Here is an 8,041-nt window from a genome sequence, read left to right as displayed (position 1 = left end):
GGTTTCGCCATGTTGGCCAGGCTGCTCTCAAACTCCTGACCTCAGGTGATCTGCCTGCTTTGGCCTCCCAAAGTGCTGGGATTACAGCGGTGAGCCACCACACCCCGCTGAACTGAAATTTTTGATCAACCAGGTCTTTATTGTTATATTAATGTAATATTAATTATATTAATATAACTTAAATAGAAAATACATTGGATATCAATCATGTATAAATATAATACATAAAATATAATTAAATATATTAATAGGAAATATTACATAATACATATGTAATATATATTATAGGTCAGACAAGAAGTTTCTGCAGTATGATGTCATTTTCTCAAGGGAAGAATTGCCAGTGTCTGTGTGCATCTTCCCAGAACACAGATTCTAAGATTGTTGTTACACAGAAGAGTGTTTGTGATATCTGCAATTTTCCTGTGAAAATTTTCTCTGTATAAATATTGTGCTGCTCATTAAACAAAATACTCTATTAAAGAAAATAATTATGCCCATCATTGTGCCCAAGTGAAATGACTGGACATCTCATTTAGCTCACCTTTTCTGTCCTGAGGAAGCAGTAAAAGGAATCAAAACATTCTTCTTTTTTTGGAAAAGTCAGCTGCTTATATTGGCAGAATCTTGGCAGCCTAGAATGGTGACAGACCCCCCCTCCCCCCCACCATCCCATGTGCCCAGTTTCTAGTGCTTTGGGCTATTTGGGAAACGAAGACTTCAGGCAGAGGGCAGGAGCAGAGCCTGTAACACCAGGTCATGCTTGACTCTGCGTGTGGTGGGAAAGAAAGGGATTGGAGCCTCCTTTCAGCCAGTCTGTCTCGGTATCCTAACACTTCAGTCCCATTTCATCACTAATAATAACGATGATGACAACAATGACAAGAGGTTCCACCTGGAGACAGGAAGCTTCTCCCAGTTTTCACAGGTCATAAAATAGAGCCTTGGGGTCATATGGCAGTTTCAGTTTTCCACTTAGTTAATTTTATTTGTTACAGCTGTGCTTGCCTCTAAGGAAAGATTATGATTTGAAAAAAGAAAAGGTTAACAGCAACAAAAATGTTATTACAGTTGGCTCTTGACAAGTAAGATTTTATTAGCAGCTTTTACACTGAGAGAAATTTTGGTTGACAGTTTCATTTTGTAAGATCTCCCTCTCTTAGATAGCCACAGATTTCTTCTTTGATCTGAAAATCTTTAATCCAATAAACATGAAAGACACTCTGCATTATAGCCCCTTGCAAAATGTTTTGTTTCATAAGCATCCTATTTCACGTAAAATATTGTGAAATATTTAGCAGAGGTTGCCTTAGAAAATGGCACTTCCTAAAACTGCTCCCTCAAATCAAATTTTTCTTCCCCTGTTGAGATGTCTGTGGCCTTGGCATTGTGAACATCCTTCTTTAAACATCTTCCCTCGCTTCTTTTCCGCTCATGCTTCTCCAATCATGCCGCAGTTTTTTCCGCTGCCTCTCTTTCTCATCCAAATCCCTAGCCATGGAAAATCCCTAAAATTCCTCCTCTTGCCTCTTAGTAATCCCCAAACCCTTCTCATCTGTCAACTCAACTCTCCTGTCTAACTGATGCTTCACACATAGTAAATGCTTATCAAGGTTTTAGTGAATGAGTAAGCTCTAAACCTCATAACCGATTATTTCCTTTCACTCAATCCCAAGCTCCAGTTTCTCTGCCACTTCACACTCAGGACGTCTCACCTACACTGTAAGTCCTGCTCCTCCCTACATAGCCAGTTGTTTTTTTAACCTCCCAGATCCCATGAAAGACAGAAATATTCTTTGTATTTCCTTTGTTTGGGTTGTCCAAAGCCACACAACTCATCAGTGCCTGGCCTGGGATCTTCTGACTCCAGGTCTGGTGGGGCTCTCGGCTTCTGCTTTCAATCATCCAAACGCAGAACTTTAAAGCCAGTGTTGCTTCATCTTCATTCTTCTTCCCTCAGAACCATCTGTTCACCAAGGAATGGTGCTTCTGTTCTTAAAATGTCCCTTATATATCTCTTCTTTCTTCTCTGTTTTTCTGGTCACCGCCTCTGTCCAGTCCTAACCCCATGCCCTCGTACTTGGCCTCCTATGACAATCTTCTGCGTTCCGTAACTCTGGCTGTCCTCAATCCACCCCGTACACTGCCACGCCCCCTTTGCCACCTCCTTCCTCTTCAGCAAACAAGTTTTAGGCCCAAGAGAGTCTTTATACACTAGAGAGCTCAACCCATTAATTTACGAATGAGAAAGCGAAGGCCCCAGGAATTAAACAACTTGTTCAGGGAGTCACGCAGCTAATCACTCATTCCCTACACAAGAGCCTTCCATGGCTCCCTCGTTTCTGCCTTGTGGATGTTCAGCTCTATATTCCATTCCATTCACTTTTTTTGTTTTGAGACAGAGTCTCATTCTGTCACTCAGGCTGGAGTACAGTGGCATGATATTGGCTCACTGCAACCTCCGCCTCCTGGGTTCAAGTGATTCTCCTGCTTTAGGCTCCTGAGTAGCCGGGACTACAGGCGTAGACCACCATGACTGGCTAAGTTTTGTATTTTTAGTAGAGACGGGGTTTTGCCATGTTGGCCAGGCTAGTTTCAAACTCCTGACTTCAAGTGATCTGCCCGCCTTGACCTCCTGAAGTGCTGAGATTAGAGGCGTGAGCCACTGCTCCTGGCCCATATTCCATTTCTCTTCCCTCTTCTTCCTTATTTGTTCCCCCAGAACAAGCCCACAATGGGGCAGATATAAAGTTCAAAAAATCTGCCCATGTCAGTACTAGAAAAAGATTCACTTCTTGGAGAGAAAGTTGCAGGGCCAGATTCTTACTTCCGGAAGACCAGATTAAAATGGCCTGGGGAAGGGAAAAGAGAATAACTCAGAAGCCCAGAGGAGAAATGAGAAATACTCAACGCAAAGGTGGAAGGTAGAAGAGACGCTGCTATCACGGGGCAGAAGAGAGGCTAGGAACAAACTTCCTGGAGCTGCTCCTGTCCTGTTCCCCATATTATACACCTCTGTGCCTCGCTTCACACCAAAAATAAGCCATCTTCCTGCAAGCCTTTGTCTTGGGCTCTGCTTTTTGGACATTCAGACTGAGACAACCTCTCAGCACAAGCTACTCATCACCTGTGAAAATCTGCAGTATAAAGTCTGAACACATACAAATCCCACAGAGGAGTGGGGGCCTAATGACTGGAGGGTGGACAAAGAGAAGCAGAGGAAGGATTTTCTTAAGAGTGGGACAGCAGTGTGACCTACCTGATAAGAGTGTTTTAAAATAGCCAGGTGTGTGTGCCTGTGGTCTCAGCTACTCTGGAGGCTGAGGTGGGAGGATCACTTGAGCTCAGGAGGTGGAGGCTGCAGTGAGCTGAGATCATCCCACTGCACTCTAGCCTGGGTAACAGAGAGACCCTGTCTCAAACTAAAAATAATTATTGAAAAAGCGTGTTTTTGTTTACCTGGGAGCCTTGAGTCACATCAGAGAGTCTAACAATGTGATTTATGGCAGGGGCTTTAGGCTACCTGGTATCTGTTCTACCTCCAGAGGGGCTGGAAAATAAAGAGGAGCTGTTAGTCTATGTGATTAGTTATTAGTTAGTTAGTCTATGTGATTAGCCGTTAGTCACACACGTCTATGTGATTGAGCCCCAATGAGAACTCAATCACCTGGACATGAAAACTCAGGTGAGCTTCCCTGGTTGGCAATACTCCGTTATATTTCAAACACCATTGCCAGGAAAGGTAGTGATGTCTGAGACTCCACTGAGACTAGACAACTGGGAGCTCCATGTTTGAAACTTTCTGGGTGATATGGTTTGGCTGTGTCGCCACACAAATCTCATCTTGAATCATAGCTCCCATAATCTCTTGTGTCCTGGGAAGGACCCAGGAGGAGGTAATTGAATCATGGGGGTGGGTTTTCCCATGCTGTTCTCGCGATAGTGAATAAATCTCACGAGAGCTGATGGTTTTATAAAGGGCAGCTCCTCTGCACACGCCCCTTCCTGTGCCGTGTGAAACGGGGTTTTGCTCCTTCTTCGCCTTCTTCTATGATTGTGAGGCCTCCCCAGCCATGTGGAACTGTAAGTCCCTTAAACCTCTTTTTCTTTATAAATTACCTAGTCTTGGGTATCCTTTGTATTCTTTATTAGCAACATGAGAACGCCTGAATGCTGCCCTATATGTCTCTTCCTTTTGCTGATTCTAATCTATCTTTTTACCATAGTAAATCAAAACAGTGGGCATAACACTTTTAGAAGAGTTCTGTGAGTCCTTCCAGTGAATTGTCAAACCCAAGGATAGTCTTGGGGACCTCCTGAACTTACAAGTGCTATCAGAAGAAAAAGGGACCCTCTACACTGCCAAATAGGACAGAGCAGGGAAGCCAATCTGTTGTGGGGGAAAGGGGAAGATAAGTAAGCTGTACCCTTCTGTCAGAGCCAGTTGTCCATTTCTTTCTGTGTTTGTTCCAGCTAGATTCCACCAGGCTTGTCACGGAATTCAGAGATCTGTTGTACCCATGACAAGGCTAAAGCATTAGAGATGGATCAGGGAGGTCTCTGTCCTCAAGCCAATGTGGGGTAAAGCTGGGAATCTCTCTTAGGAAAGGGTGAGTTAGGAGGTAGGTGAGTGAAATGGACACTTGGAATTTTTGACAACTTTTCAGCATGTGAAAATTGTTTCTCATTAATTAAACTTGAAGAATCATCTGAGGGAGCTAACAGGTTTTCTTGTTAAACTCATTTAGGCTGAGGGAGCTAACAGGTTTCCTTATTAAATTCATTTAGGCTGAGGACCCTGTCTTAATATTTCCACATTCATAGCACCAAGTACAATATAAAGCATAGGGTAAGTATGTGGTCATCCTAATTTTTAAATTAATCGATTGGTGTATAATTTCTTGTAAAAAAGAGGACTTTTGAGCTTAATCTGAAAAGATGTCTCGATGTATTCTTACAAGCTCACCTTGTGATGCTAATTTTAATTTTTCTGATTTAATTGGAAAAAACATTTTGAAGAAAAAGGCACCCATATTATTCTCTTATTATGAATGTTTTCCATATTATTATGTAGGCTCCATATTATCTGAAATCCCTGCTGAATATTCTGTATTGTTCATAAATATTCTGTATAGTTCATAAAGTATGCCTAAAGAAGATGGCGCTGGTGCTGTGCAGAGGACAGTTTAGAGTTGCATTGTTGATCAGCACCTAGTATTGGAGCCAGCAGACAGAAGAACCCGAGTCCTTTAGTCATCTATGGAGGAGACCCCCACCATCCTGGAATACCTGCTGGACTGATGATATAAGCATCAGAAACTTGATTTTTTTTTTTTTTTGAGCTGTTACATCTTGGTTCTATTTAGTATAGTAGTTGAATCTACTCTAATAGTGCAAAAACTGATACCGTGTTAGCCGGGTGTGGTACCATGAAGAAGGGTACTGCTTTTAAGAAGGACCAAAAATAGGTGGCATTGCCTTCACAGTTGAGCAGCAGGAAGGGAAAAAATAGTATGCTGGAAATCTGAACATTCTAAAGTCTGTGCTCTCAACCACATTGCAGAGCCAAAATAGGGTTCCTGACTCACTTGCTGTGAATGGTTACAAGTGTGCTGATAAACGGATGCCCTCTGCCCTCCAAGGGAACTCAGTTCAAGGTGGCAGTCCCAGCCTGGTTGCCTTCAGCCAAGAGCAGCCTTCTGTTTACCACTAGTGGGCCATTTAAATACTAAATAACTAGAAAGAAAGCAATCTTTTCATTCCTTTTGATTGAAAAAGGAAGCAACCTCTGTAAGCTCTCTTATAAAATCACTCAAGACTTTTTCTGTCTTGAGTTATATAAATGATGAAAAATCCTGGCCCATTTCAAACTAGTTTCTTCTCCCCCTTTTCTCCCGACTGCCTAAATCAGACTATCAAAGTCAGCATATATCGTGAGTCTCCTGTGTTAAGTAGATTACTTTGGTTTTCTGCCCTGCTTAACTATAATCACACATAGCATGGGAATTACGAGGAATTTCATTACTGAATTTCCTTTTCAAAAGTTTACTTAAATCAAGAATTTTTGGTTACCAAGAGTGATAGTAGGAAGTAGGGTAATTCATGCTCTCTATACAGTGGGAATATTATTAATGCACTTTGTTCCAAATTGTGAAAATGGGCTAGCTGGTGAAGACCCAACAACAAACTAAAGCCCAGGTGAGTCAAATTCCAAACCTGGGACATGGCTCAGACCTCGATTTTTCTTGGGTCAGTTGTATATGCCCAAGGAGCTCTCATACCTCTTTTAAAAGTGTATGCCTTAAAAAGGATTAAAATGGTAAATTTTATCATGTATATTTTACCACAATTTAAAAAAAAGTATATGAGACAAGAAGCTTTACTTCTGACCTGTCTATTCTAAGATGCATAGAATATTATAGAATATCAACGTGAGAACCTTAGCGATTGCCTAGACATTTTGATTAGTAAGCACTGGATAGTTACTCATTTATACCTCAACTTATTTCAGAAAGTTCAAGGCAACTTAAAAGCTATATAAAATATAGTGAGGTAGGACAGGTGCAGTGGCTCATGCCTGTAATCCCAGCACTTTGGGAGGCCGAGGCAGGTGGGTCACATGAGGCCAGGAGTTTGAGACCAGCCTGGCCAACATGGTGAAACCCCGTCTCTACTAAAAATATAAAAATTAACTGGGCAGGGTAGTGCATGCTTGTAATCCCAGCTACTCTCTGAGAGGCTGAGGTAGGAGAATTGCTTGAACCTGGGAGGTGGAGGTTGCAGTGAGCCAAGATCACACCGCTGCACCCCAGCCTGGGCGACAGAGGGAGACTTTGTTTAAAAAAAAAAAATAGCAATAGCACATGTGTATTCAGGGTCAACCATATATTAAACATAATGCCAGTTTGAGTATGTGTAATTTCACACTTCCTTTCCATATCCAATTATGTCATTCCTTTGTGGTGCCCTCTCTTCTAACCACAGGAACTCACTCTATTCTTTTCATTCTCCTTTGTCCTGCCGCTTTTCCCAGTAAGAAAACATATCCCTTCTTCCCCATTTACAAATCAGAATCGTCTATCAGTCTATTCAACCAGTGTCCACTAAGTGCTTACTCTGTGCCAGGCACTGTTCTAGGCTCTGAAGAAAAATGAAACAGGAAGAAAGCCCTGCTCACATGCTTTAGAGGACAAGGAACAATAGGCAAATATGAAGATATACAAGTGCAGCCCCAACACATGCATCATCTCATTTAAACCCACTGTACTGAGAGAATGTGTGGTTCAGAGACGTCAAGTAACAAGCCCCTGTGTGTGGGTGCTGGGCTTCAAACCTGGGCCGGTTGACCTCCAATTAATGGCGTCCCAACTTGTTAATTATAAAGCCCTGAACACATGCAAAGAGTGATGCTAATTACTGTTTCCAAAATTGAGTGAAATGAAATGCAATTTTATGTGAAATTTTTACTTGTCAGAAACACCAGCCTCTTGGGTTTGTGGTTTTCTTCAAAGATGTGTCTGAAAAATATAAGCTATAGTCCTTCCACTGATCATTCTTCCCTGAGAAGCAAATTATGTTTTGAAATGATTGGGTATTTTTTTTTTTAATGATTAGAAACATTAAAATACATCTTATGCCGGGTGCCGTGGCTCACGTATGTAATCCCAGCACTTTGGGACGCCAAGGTGGGTGGATCACAAGGTCAGGAGTTGGAGACCAGCCTGGCCAAAATAGTGAAACCCCATCTCTACCTCTATTAAAAATACAAAAAAATTAGTTGAGCGTGGTGGCGGGTGCCTGTAGTCCTGGCTACTTGGGAGGCTGAGGCAGGAGAATCATTTGAACCTGGGAGGCTGAGGCAGGAGAATCATTTGAACCTGGGAGGCAGAGGTTTCAGTGAGCCGAGATTCCGCCACTGCACTCCAGCCTGGGTGACAGAGTGAAACTCCGTCTCAAAAATAAAAACAAACAAAACTTACATGTACAGCTTGACTTTAACTATGTATATACTTTCTCTCTCTTTTTTTTTTTTTTTTTTTTT

The 8,041-nt window shown here is 42.0% G+C and overlaps 1 pseudogene across 1 annotated transcript in view; it reads right to left on the bottom strand.

Annotated features, from left to right (window-relative positions):
- Window positions 1–8,041, bottom strand: part of LOC108303117 — a 29,190-nt pseudogene that overhangs the window by 20,436 nt on the left and 713 nt on the right. The gene's annotated exons all lie outside the window — the stretch shown is intronic.

This window comes from Cebus imitator, unplaced genomic scaffold, assembly GCF_001604975.1.
Source record: "Cebus imitator isolate Cc_AM_T3 unplaced genomic scaffold, Cebus_imitator-1.0 Scaffold45, whole genome shotgun sequence".
Taxonomy (NCBI): domain Eukaryota; kingdom Metazoa; phylum Chordata; class Mammalia; order Primates; family Cebidae; genus Cebus; species Cebus imitator.
Note: the sequence above shows the minus strand (reverse complement) of the source record. Positions and strands in the feature narration are given on the sequence as shown.